Below are 13,463 nucleotides of genomic sequence, written 5' to 3' on the forward strand. Positions count from 1 at the left end.
GGTAATTTTTTAATATTGAACATGTTGGGTTTTTGTTTCTGAACCTTGATTTTCTTCACTTAATATATTTTACAGCTCCATTCATTTTCTTGCAAATTGGATGATTTCATTTTTAATGGGTTAATAAAATTCCATATGTATATGAGCTTTAATTATATTATCTGTACATTAGTTGATAGACAACTAGACTGATCCCAATTTTTAGCTATTGTAAAAGAATTGCAGGTAACAAGAATAACATGGGCAAGTGCCTTTGTAAGTAGGATGTAGAATCTGTTAGGTATTTGTTCAGGGGTGCTATATCAGTGTCTTAAGGTAGTTGTATTTTTAGCTTTTTGAGAAAACTGCACACTAGTGTGTTAACATTCAGTAAGATTTCCCCTTTCCCCACATCTTCACCAGCATCTGTTATCATTTGTTCTCTTGATAACAGCAATTCTGTTTGTTTGTTTGTTTGTTTGTTTGTTTGTTTGTTTGTTTGGGTTTGGTTTGGTTTTTGATTGGTTGGTTGGTTGGTTGGTTGGTTGGTTGGTTTGGTTGGTTTGGTTGGTTTGGTTTGGTTTGGTTTGGTTTGTTCATTTTTCCCTGTGTAGTCCAAGTTGTCCTGAAACTCACTCTGTAGATGAGGCTGGCCTCAAACTCACAGACATCCTCCTGTCTTTGCCTCCCAAGTGCTAGGATTAAAGGTATGTGCCACCACCATCTGGTGATAATAGCCATTTTAACTGGGCTCATGGGACAGACTCTCAGTGCAGTTTTAATTTGTTTCCCTGGTGGTGGTCATATTGGATACATTTTTAAATATTTATTGGTCATTTTTGTATTTTTTTCTCTTTATAACTCTCTGTCCATCTCCTTAACCCATCCTGAAATTTTTACTTATTTCACAATTATATGTAAATGCATATGTTACATATAAAATATATTTTGATCATATTGTTCTGTTACCTCCTTCCCCCTCCTACTTTCATGTCATACACGTTTGTGTGTGTGACTGAATTTAATTAGGGTTGTTTGCCTGAACATGGGTTATTTATTTGAGCAAGGGCAACTTAATATAACCTATACCTCTGACAAATATGACTCATCCTCCTCAGCAACCTTTAACTGCCTATAGCTCCTCAGGAAAATGTGGGTCCGTACTAGTCTCTCACATGTCTATGATGGAATATTTCTGATCTCAGTCTTCTGCAGGTAGCTGCTTCGGCTGGGTTCATGGATGCATCAGATATGTCATGCACAGAAGACAGCATTTCACAGCACTCCTTCCCATCCTCCTAGTCTATTTTTGGTTGGGTTGTTTGTTTTCTTGTTAGTTTTGTTTTGAGTTTTTTTTTAGTTCTTTGTATATTCTAGATATTAATCCTCTGTCAGATGTGTAGTTCAAAAATATTTTCTCCTATTCTGTAAGCTAACTCTTCTCTCATTTGACTTTCTTTTGCTATACAGAAGCTTTTTAATTTTGTGAGGTCCTATCTGTCAATAGTTAGCCTCATTTCCTGATCATTTGGGGGTCTATTCAGAAAGCCCTTACCTGTGCCAGTATCCTTCCCTAACTCAGAACAGTTTGAAAAGTGTTGATATTAGTTTTTCTTTGACGATCTGGCAGAAGTCAGCAGTGATGCCATCTTGGCATAAATTTTTTTAGTCTTGAGGGGTTTTTTAATTATTAATGCTTCTTCAATCTTACAACTTGTCATAGATTTGTTTAAATTATTTGTCTCATCTTGGTTTAATTTTAGTAGATCATATACATCTAGAAATTCATCCATTTATTTTAGATTTACCAATTTGGTGAAGCATGTGTTTTTAAGGTTTAGCCTAGTGATGTTCTGAATTTCATTAGTATTTGTCAAAATAGCTCCCTTTTCATTTGTAATTTTTTAAATAAATCTTTTACTGTTATTTTACTTATTTCTATAGTGTGTATGATATGTATGTGGACAACTTTGTGGAGTTGATTCTCTCTTTCCAACTTTACATGAATTCCAAGTATCAAACTCAAGTTGTCAGGTTTGTGAAGCAAGGGTTTTAACTCAATAAGCCATCTTGCCCCACTTTGCCCTGATCTTGATTATTTCTTTCCTTTCCATCTACTGATTTTAGAGTTAACCTGTTCTTTTTCCAAGGACCATATCATGAAGTTGTTTATTTGTGATCTCCAATTTTACAGAAAGGGGGACAGGGAATTGTGCTCATTCATGTGTGGAGGCCGAAGGTTGTTATCAGGTGCCTTTCTCTATCATTCCCCACCATATTTAGGGGAAACAGGATTTCACTGAACATAGAGCTTGCCAATTTAGCTAGAATTCCTGACTAGCAAGCTCCCAGAGTCCTCCTTTCATTGCCTACACAGCTCTGAGATTAGAGCATGGACCATTACACTTGGCTGTTTTTTCCCACAGGTGCTAGAGCTACAAACTCAGGTCCTCAGGCTCCCATAGCAAGCATTTTACCAACTAAGCTATTTACCCAGCCCTGAGATTCCTCAGCTTTCTTAATATAGGCCCCTAGACCTATAAACTCACTTCTTAGAACTACTTTCATCCTATCCCCTGGGTTTTAGAATACTGTTTTCATTCATTTCTAGTAATTTTTTGAATTCCTTGATTTCTTCAAAGGACTAGTCATCATACAATGGTGTTTAGGCTGGGCTTGGTGGCACATACCCGTAATCCTATATCTTAAGAGTTAGAAGCATAAAGATCAGGGGTTGAAGGACAGCCTCAGCTACATAATGAGTTAGGGATTAATATGGACTGCATGAGACCCTGCTTCAAAAAAATCAGTGTTATTTAATCTCTATGAGTTTGTGTATGTTCTATAGTTTCTCTTGCTGTTGATTTGTAATCTTACTCCATTGTGATCAGCTAGAACATAAGAAATTATCGCAATTTTCCCATATTTTATAAGACATATTTTTTGATCCTCATATATGATTTATTTTAGAAAAAGTCCATGGGTTGCTGAAAAGAATGTGTACTCTGAAGTGTTTGGATAGGTTGGGGTTTTTTAGATGTCTTTTAAGTCCATTTGAGCTATGACATCATTTACCTTCAATGTTTCTGTTTACTTTCTGTCCAGATGACCTGCCTACTGATGAGAATAGGGTATTGAAGTTACCCACCATTATTGTGGTGCTGAGATTAATCTGTGGCTTTACCTACAGTAGTGCTTGTACTGTGAAATTGTATACAATTTACAATAATATTTGGTGCATATACATTTAGAATTGTAATATCCTCTTGCCAGACTGTTCTTATAATTAGTGTCAAGTGATCTCCTTTGTATCTTCCTACTGGTTTTGGATTAAACCCTATTTTGTCAGCTATTAGAATTTCTACTTGTTTCTTAATAGTGTTTGCATGGAATTCATTTTTTTCATCCTTTTACCTTAAAGAAGTATCTGTCTTTTATGGTGATGTACGTTTCTTGGAGACAACAAATAGGTGGACATTGGCTTTTAATCCAGTCTAATAGTCTGTCTTTTGGTGGAGTAATTGAGATCATTAACTTATTGTTGAAATGTGCTTATTATTACCTGTCACTTTGTTGATTTTGTAATGCTTTCTATTTTTTCCTACTCCTCTCATCCTTATGTTATTCAAATGTTTGTTCTTCCCTGTAGCCTCATGTATGTGTTTGTCTATCTCTTCAGTCTGAAGAACTCCTTCAAGTATCTTGTGGAGAGAGAGCTAGTCTAATAGTCATGAATTCCTTAAGTCTGATTTTTATCATGGAAAGTTTTCCTTTTTCATTCAATTATGACAGATGGCTTTTCTTGATATAGTAGTCTGGATTGGCAAATGTTGTCTTTCAAAACATGAAAAATATCATACCAAGCTCTCTGGATTTTAAAGTTTTTGTTTAAAAATTTGCAGCTACTCTGATGAGCCTTCCTTTATAGATGACTTGTCACTTCTCTCTTGCTGCTTTCAATATTTTCCTTTGTTCTGTATATTTAGTGACTTAATTAGAATATGAGGAAGGAAAGTTCTCTGGTCTTGTCTATTTGGCATTAGAAATGCTTCTTATACCTGGATTGACAACTTTCTAATTTAGGAAATTTTTTCTGTTATTTCATTGAAAATGTTTTATATGCCTTTAGAATGGAATTCTTCATCTTTTGAGCCTATGAATTGTAAAGTTGGTCTTTTCATAATATCCAGAATATCTTGGAAGTTGTATTTATCTTCTTAGTAATTTTTCTTTTTTTCTTTTTTAACATAATTTCTTTATTGATTCTTTGGGAATTTCACATGCACCCCAATTCTGCTCATTTCCCAGTCCTTCCATATCTGCCCTTCACCTTTGCAGCATTCTCTCCCCCACAATAAAAAAGGAAATTAAAAAAAAATTAAAACCAAACCAAAAAAAAACCCACTTTGCTCCTCTGTCTTTCCCACCTCTCAAACACCTCTGCATTGGTCTTAGTAGCAATGGGAACCTTGGTGTGTCATGAAGGGTATCCATTTGTCCTATCAGCTTTATTTGCAAATGTTCATTGCAGTGAGTCTTTGGTCTGGTTCAAGGCCTCAGACCTTCATGGAAACTCCTCTCAGCTATCCAGTGGCCACCTCGAGTCATGGAGATCCTGCCGGTATCATTCCACAGGGTCACTCTCTTCACACACTCCAGTAGGTCCTAGATGGAATAGATGTTAGGATGGGCCAACCTAAGGCCCTGGATGTGGGTCTGTGTGGTAGTTGAGCTGGTCAAACCTGCTCAGGCATGGGGTGGAGGGAGCTCTGCTATGCCCATGCCATCAAAGCCAGCTCTCCTATGTCTGTGGTGAAGGGTAGGGCCAGCTCTCCTGTGCCTGGGTCATGGGGTCAGCTCTCCCATGAGGGTCAGAGCCAGCTCTCTTGCTGAAGTGGATCAGGGTCAGCTTTCCCAGGGCCAGCAAAGGGCAGGGCCAGCTCGGCCTGGCCCTAGGGTTTCAGCATGCATGGTTCTTATGGCCACAGCCTGTGGTAACATGGGCCACAAACATCAACACAGACCCCAGCTGCAGCAGGACCATGGATCCAGACATGGCCCCTAGCAACAGCTCGGGCCCAGATGTCACCATGGCACCTGTGGCAGCTCAGCTCACACAGATCAGTATGGCCTCAGCAACAGCATGTTGGTTGGACACCAACATGGTCTCAGGTGGCTGACCAGACCCTAGGCATCCACACAGCCCTTAGTGGTAACAGGAGCCATGGACATCAACACAGACCCTGGCTGCGTAAGACCACAGACCCAGACATGGCCCTCAGCTACAGCTCTGGCCCAGATGGTATCATGGCACCAGGTAGCAGCACAGACCATTCAGATCTGTATCACCCAGTTGCAGCACGACAATCAGACATGAACATGACCTCAGGTGGTGGCCCAGACCCCGGGCATCAGCATGGCCCTCAATGGTAACAGGAGCCACAGACCCTGGTCACAACAGAGCCATGGATTATCTTTTTTCTTGTTCATATTCCAATTCTTCCATCTTCTTCAAACTCAAATATTCTATCCTTTCCTTCATTTGTTCTTGTTTTTATTAATTAATTAATTAATTATGTGTATGTGATATATGCATGAGAGTGTACATGCCACAGCACATGTAGGGAAATCAGAAAACAACTTTGTGGAGTCAAATCTTTCTTTCCACCTTTATGTGGGTCCCAGGGATCAAACTCACGTCATGAAGCTTATAAAGCCCTCCCTGAACCATTCTATTGGTGAGGCTTTCCACAGAGTTTTTTACATTTATTTATTTATTTTGTGTGAGTGTGGGTTTATTTGTGCCATGGCATGTATGTGGAGATCAGAGGACAACTTGTGTGAAATCTCCTTTCATGCTGGGCTATTTCACCAGCCCTCTACCACTTTTTTTATTTTATTTACTATGTATTTCAGTACGATTTTTCTGCAGTATTTCTATCACTTTATTGGATTCCTCTTTAATATCTTAAATTTACTTCATTCTTTCATTCAGATGTTTGTTTATGTTCTTTTGGGATTTGTTCAGAGGGTATTTTATTTGATTGTTTAATTTTTATTTTATATGTATGAATGTTTTACATGCATGTACATCTATGTAAAGGCCAGAAGAGGGTGTCAGATTTCCTAGGGCTGGAGTTACAGACAGTTTTAAGCTACCATGTGGGTGCTAGGAATTGAACTAAGGTCCTCTGGAAGAGGAGCCAGTGCTCTTTAACTGCCGAGCTAACTCTCCATCCCTATTCTTCTTCTTTGAACGTACTTATAAGCATTCTTTTGAGTTTTCTCTGGGATTTCACCTAGTTCACTCTCACTGGAAACTGTTACTGTATGATTAATAATTTTTTTGTTTTGTTTTTTGTTTTTCAAGACAGGGTTTCTCTGTATAACAGCCCTGGCTGTCCTGGAACTTGCTTTGTAGACCACGCTGGCCCTGAACTCACAGAGATCCACCTGCCTCTGTGCTGGGATTAAAGACATGTACCATCATATCCAGCCCAGATTAATAATTTTTTAAGGAGTTACATTGCTTTGGGTTTTCATGTTACTTGTGTTTTGCATTGATATTCACATATTTGGAACTAGGTCATGATGAATAAATTTACTTATTTATTTATTTATTTAGCTCCCTTTAATTTTTCAAACTGAATGTGTACACTGTTTAAGAGGGACTAGATTGTTGTAGTGTTATTTTCCCCTCTGCTAGACTGGTAGTTGGGGCACCAGACTCAAAATCTAATACTTTCCAAGTTTACTTTTCACTAACTCTATTTTTCTGTTAAATTCCCAATGCTACTCCTACATGTTATCCACTAGCTGAGACAGCTCTGATTCAAAGATTGGCAGGGTACCTAGGGTGGTTGCAAACCAAACAGAGTCAGAGGCTATGACAGATTGGAGTCCCTGCAGGATTGGGGAGCAGGGAGTTGGAGCCTCAACAGGCCTGCCTAATTAATAACTAGGGCAGATGAGTGGTTGAAACCTCAGCAGGCATGCTGACCTCACCCAGGAAATAGGTAGGCTGAAGCTTCATGGGGCTACAGGTTGGACTGAAACCTCATGGGTACACTGTCCTCAGTTGACAGGCAGGACTGGAGCTTCATGAGTTTATGGTTCTCACCAGGCTAAGATGAAGCCTCAAACCCACTGTGCACACAGTCAGTGAATGAGCAAGTCTGAGGTAAATTTTCATCATGGATTCTGGTGCAAGGATGTTGGGGAGGCTTAAACAAGAAAGAAGCACCAAATTCATCATCAATTGATATTTTTGAAGTAAGAAATTGGGGCTGAAGGTAGTTGGTGGTGCTTGATAACTGTTTTGTTATATGTAATTTTACTAGGTTAAAGTTAAAACCTTCCTTTTGTTTAGACAGAAAAGGAGAAGGGCTGTGGAATGTTGTTCTGTATGCTGTGAATGTGTGTTGCTCTAATTGGTTGATAAATAAAACACTGATTGGCCAGTAGCCAGGCAGGAAGTACAGGAGGGACAAGCAGACAAAAAGAATTCTGGAAAGAGGAAGGGCTGAGTCAGCAGTTGCCAGCCAGCCAGAGGAAGCAAGATGACAAGCAGAACTGAGAAAAGGTACCAAGCCACATGGCTAGACATAGATAAGAATTATGGGTTAATTTAAATGTAAGAGCTAGACAGTAATAAGCCTGAGCTAATGGCCGAGCAGTTATAATTAATATAAGCTTCTGAGTGATTATTCTATGAACAGGCCACAGGACTTCAGGGGCGTGGCAGGACCCAAAAACATCTGACTACAAATGGCACCAAGACATGGTGACAAGAGTATCCACCTAAAACCTGAGAGAACTTAATAAGAAATTCTAAAACAAAGCTAAAATCAGCTTTCTGGTTATGTCTCAGGCAAGCCATGAGCTACAGTATGGCGGGTTCACAGTGGCATGTGGGCTTGACCTGCAGCATGGCAGATTCCTGCTGCAGTACACAGAGGCATCTGCAAGCCGCACAGCATGGTACATGATAGATTTAGCTTTTGCTAGTACAAAAAAATAGTTTCTGAGCTATATACTGCTTTGATGGAGGCATAGGCCCACTGCTTCCAAGAGTTGATGGTGCACATGGCTCCCAGAGCTGGAGGTAACTGTACCACCACCATATTGGGAAGCTGAAGTGGGCAGAGTCAGCAGCCAAGGCTTCTGCTTCAGTACTAGCCACTGCAGTTTAAAGCAATAAATTCACAATACGGCAGATTCAGATGGAATAAGACTTTAAATGGTTTACATTACGTGTAAAAGTGCACATAGGCTTGGAAGATAGAGGAAAAGGAGGATAGACAGTTCTATAAAGAAACAGTTTAAAAAAATAAAGTCTTGGCACCAATGCACAGCTGCCTCCCAAACAGATCAAGCCAAATGACTGTCTCACCCGTTCAGGGGGCCTGATCCAGTTGGGGGCCCCTCAGCCTTTGGTTCATAGATCCTGTGCTTCCATTCATTGGTGCCAGGTCCTGGGCTCGTTGCATGAGTTGGCTATTTGAATCCTGGGACTTATGCAGGGACACTTGGCTCGGTCTGGGAGGGGGGAATGGACCTGCCTGGACTGAGTCTACCAGGTCAACCCCGGTCCTCGGGGGAGACCTTGATCTGGAGGAGGTGGGAATGGGGGGTGGGCTGGGGGGAGGGGTGGGCAAGAGGGGGAGAACAGGGGAATCTGTGGCTATTATGTTGAACTGAATGGTGTTGTAAAATAATAATAATAAAAAAAACCAAGTTCTATCTAAAAAAAAATTAAATTAAATTAAAAAAGAAAAAAAATAAAGTCTTTAAAGAGACAGTATTATAAAAAATAAGCCATGTAAAGATGGAAATCACACACAGAGTCTAAATTATATTGTCTTTGGGATTTTTTTTTGTTTTTGTTTTTGTTTTTTTTTGTTTTTCGAGACAGGGTTTCTCTGTGTAGCTTTGCACCTTTCCTGGAACTCACTTGGTAGCCCAGGCTGGCCTCGAATTCACAAAGATCCGCCTGCCTCTGCCTCCCGAGTGCTGGGATTAAAGGCGTGCGCCACCACCGCCCGGCGTCTTTGGGATTTTTAACTGCAGAAAGACATTTGATTGTAAAGGCTGCTCAGTTAGACCAATATGTATATTTTAAAGGCATCTTAACTTCAAAATTTGGATCTAAGGACATGTTGCTTTGGAAAGGAGGCTCTGTTTTTGTTTCTACAGGAAGCAAGAGGCTATTGATTTGTTCCAGGTTAAAATAGATCAGATTTGATCAACCAGACCTGTACCTTAACAGATGGTACCTATCAACAAAGGTTATAGCCATCTTCCCAGAACTTGACCATAATTCTTAATTTTCTCAGGATCCCCATAAGAATGCAGTGCCCTCAATCACCAGAAAGTAACCTAGAACACTACGCCCACATTCCCAAAAAAAATGGATTGCCCTCAATCACCAGAAAGTAGCCTAGAACACTATGCCCACATTCCCCCAAAAAAAATGGATTATGGATGTTTCTCTTTGTTTATGGGGTTGGTTAAAAATTGTTATTGATTATAAATACAATCTCTTTCTAAAAAAGAAAAGGGGATAATATAAATGATAGAATAAAAGGGTAGATTATTGAACCTACTTTTAAAGAGCAACAACTTGTTCAAAATGTTTTACATTGCTATAGATTTTAGTTTACTAAATATTTAAAGTTAATTTTGTTATACTGTATATATATTTCTACTCTTGTTTAAGGCATTATGTTTATGTAATTCATTTAAATTGTAGTGGGTAGTTAAGAAATACAGATTAATAATTAGTCTTCTATGATAATCAAACTTATAGTCATGTTTGTAAGTTTTCTAGGTATACATAGATATATTTCAGTTAAGTAGGTAATCTTCAAATACTTCAAAGACATACAGAATATGGCATTTAAAATGTTTTAAAAATTTAGACTTTTTGGCCAGTGAGACACATCTGCTCCTGATAGCACCAAGTTACTTCAAAGAGGAAGATGGACACCAAAGACACTCTATATGGAGTTTAACTTCTTCTTGGTAAAAATAGCCATTTGGGCAAGGAACTGCTCTTGCGTGGACTGCTGATAATATGTTATATAAACTGGACATGCAGGACCCATAGGAAGGTGACCACTGAACTTTGCAAGGCGAAATGGTTCTTCATGTTCCTGCTTCACAGAGAAGACTGCCAAATATTCTACAGGACATAAGGAGAAGTAACTGAAAAACTCTAGGCCTATAGGCTGAAGATAGATACCCCAATGTTACAGAGGAACTTTGGATGACTGTCCAGGCAGGCAGCTGTCTCTGTCATTTCCAGAATTTTGGAAGTTGCTTATAATGCATTTCCTGTTTATTTAAGTAATGTTATATCCTTCTGGGGTCTTTGATGTAGTTGAAGACTAGATAGTTATAATTATAATTTTCCTTGGTTATGATAAAAGATAAATTAGATATGAAACTTTAGACTCACAAATATAGGATAGATAAAATATTTTCTTTAATTTTACCAAATATAAATAGACTAGATACTGTAACAGTAATTCTTGCTAGATAATTGTTCTATTATATGTAATTTTACTAGGTTAAAGTTAAAAACCTTCCTTTTTGATTAGACAGAAAAGGGGAAGTGCTGTGGGTTATCTTTCTGTACACTGAGACTATGTGTTGCTCTGATTGGTTGATAAATAAAACACTGATTGGTCAGTAGCCAGGCAGAAAGTATAGGCAGGGCAAGCAGATTAAAAGAATTCTGGGAAGAGGAAGGGCTGAGTCAGGAGTCACTAGCCAGGCACAGAGGAAGTAAGATGAAAAGGCAAAACTGAGAAAAGGTACCAAGCCACATGGCTAAACAGAGATAAGAATTATGGGTTAATTTAAATGTAAGAACTAGTCAGTAATAAGCCTGAGCTAGTGGCCGAGCAGTTATAATTAACATAAGCTTCTGAGTGATTATTCTATAAGCAGGCCACAGGACTGCAGGGGCTTGGCAGGACCCAAGAAACATCTGACTACAATTGGTGAGTGTTCCTTCTGTTTCTTTTTTTATTTAAGAAGAATTGGCTATATAAATCTTCTTTGAATGTCTAGTAGAATTGTGCTGTGAATCCAGCTGGTCCTAAACTTTTTTTAAGCTGGAAGGTTTTTTATACTATTTCAATATCCTCATTTGTTGTGACTCTGTTTAGGTAGTTGCCTTCTTGGTTTAATTTTTGTGGTTTGGCTGAATCTAGAAATTGATCCATTTGCTTTAGGTTTTCAGTGTAAGGAAGTACAGGTTTTAAAAAATATTCTCTTATAATATTCTAAAATTCTTTGGTATCTGTTCAATGTTTTCCTGTTCATTCCTGAATCTACTAATTCAGGGCCTCTCTTCTTTTAAATTTTTATTATGTGCACAATGTTCTTCCTGCATATACACCTGTATGCCAGAAGAGAGCACCAGATGCCAGAGGCCATAAGAATATGCAGCACATGACAACTGACATTCATAATAAGGTCAACCCACCAGATGAATAACTCTTTGAGGGAGGAACCTCATCAAGCAAGGTTTACAAGGCCACAGGCTACTATGAATGTTGTTTTCTTCTGTCTATAGTTTTCTTGTGTGCTACTACAATTCTATCTTAAAACAGCTATGGGACTCTTCCCACAGCTTATTGGTAATGTATTTTACAGTAATTGGGCACAGTTATGTCTGTGAATTGACAGAAAGATTATTACTTCTTACATTGTGTACTTTGGGTGAATAAAACGTACTTTCATAGTCAGGCCTTTATTCCATGGCTTCAAGACAATTACATACAATTAACTGACTTAAGGCCTCAGAGCAAATTCAAAATACACTAGTTGTCCCTGCAAATGAATTGCACAAGGACAGATTCCCAGGTGTCTGGTTGTTGAACCAAGGTCAAGCACAAAACAACTTTAGTTCCAGTTCTTTGCTTGCAAAACTCTGACTGATAACATTAAAGACATAACTCCCTACACAAATGCTAACTCTCTGTATGAACTCCTAATCTCAGTTTTATGATACAAAACACAAGGTTCAGCCAACTAACTGTTTATGTTTAGGTCCTGGGATGCTTTTAAGGTCACCATCCCTCAAGAAAGTACAGAGCACTCAAGCGATTCATGCCTCCCTTCTTTGCTTTACAGCCTGCATACCAGGGAGCTTGGCTGACAGTGGAGCATTGCCATGGTTACTCACTCTCAGCCATGCCAGCTGCATAGTCAGAGCAACATTCCAAGCCTGAGAGAAACCATGTGATTTCATGTGTGTTATCAGAATGGCTCTGATTATTGTTTACTCAAGAAATGTAATGTGACCCTCAAAATGTAACTCATATATTGTCTAGTGCTTTCTGTTGAGAATATGTAAAGACAAAGAAGAGATTTCAAGATGCATTAATAAAGAAAGTTACCATCAGAACATGTGTGCTCCTTTGCTGTGGGGTGTTTTGTATGCTGTGAATATGTGTTGCTCTGATTGGTTGATAAATAAAACACTGATTGGCCAGTAGCCAGACAGGAAATATTGGAGGGATAAGCAGACAAGGAGAAATCTGGGAAGAGTAAGGCTGTGTCAGGAGACACCACCGTCTAGGGAGCAGCATGTAATGGCACATGGGTAAAGCCAGGGAACACATGGCAACATATAGATTAACAGAAATGAGAGGAGTTTAAGTGGCCAAGCAGTTTTAATTAAAATAAGTCTCTGTGTGTTTAGTTGGGTCTGAGCAGCTGCAGGACCAGGCAGGACACAGGAAAACTTTCAGCTACACTCCTTTCCTACCCCTCAGATGGAAAAAGTTTAATTCTCACTGACATTGTGGAATTTTTTACATACCATAAGTATGGTATTGGAGCTGGTACTCTAAACACTGCAAGAAACAGACCTCATTATAGATGGTTGTGAACCACATGTGGGTGCTGGTAATTGAACTCAGGACCTCTGGAATAGCAGCCTGAGTGCCCTTAACCTCTGAGCCATCTCATTTCTTTCTTTATTTTGGTTAACTGGGCCAAATGTCTGTCAATTTTGTTTATCCTCAAAAAAATCTGTTTGTATCTTTTTCTTTGTTTCTATTTCACTGGTTTCTGCTTGAATTTTTATTATTTCTTGTGGTCAACTTGGTTTTGATTTGTTTTGTTCTTCTTTTTCAAAGCTTGCATCATTAAACCATTTTATTTGTGATGATTTTTTAATATAAGTACTTAGAACTATAAATTTCCCTTGTAGGACTGATTTCAATGTGTCTGGGGGTTGTTGTATTATATTTTCATTTTCATTTAATTCCAAGATTTTTATTTCTTGATCTCTTTTTTGGCCCACTCATCATTTAGTAATAAGTTGTTTAATCTCCATGAGTTTGCTTGTTTTTTTGTTTTTGTTGTGGTTGTTGTTTTGTGCTGTCAGTTTTAAGTTTATTGCACTGTAGTCAGATAAGATACAAGGAGTAATTTCAATCTTTTTCAACTTGTAGAGATTTGTTTTG

Source organism: Peromyscus maniculatus, chromosome X, assembly GCF_049852395.1.
Source record: "Peromyscus maniculatus bairdii isolate BWxNUB_F1_BW_parent chromosome X, HU_Pman_BW_mat_3.1, whole genome shotgun sequence".
In the NCBI taxonomy this organism is placed as follows: domain Eukaryota; kingdom Metazoa; phylum Chordata; class Mammalia; order Rodentia; family Cricetidae; genus Peromyscus; species Peromyscus maniculatus.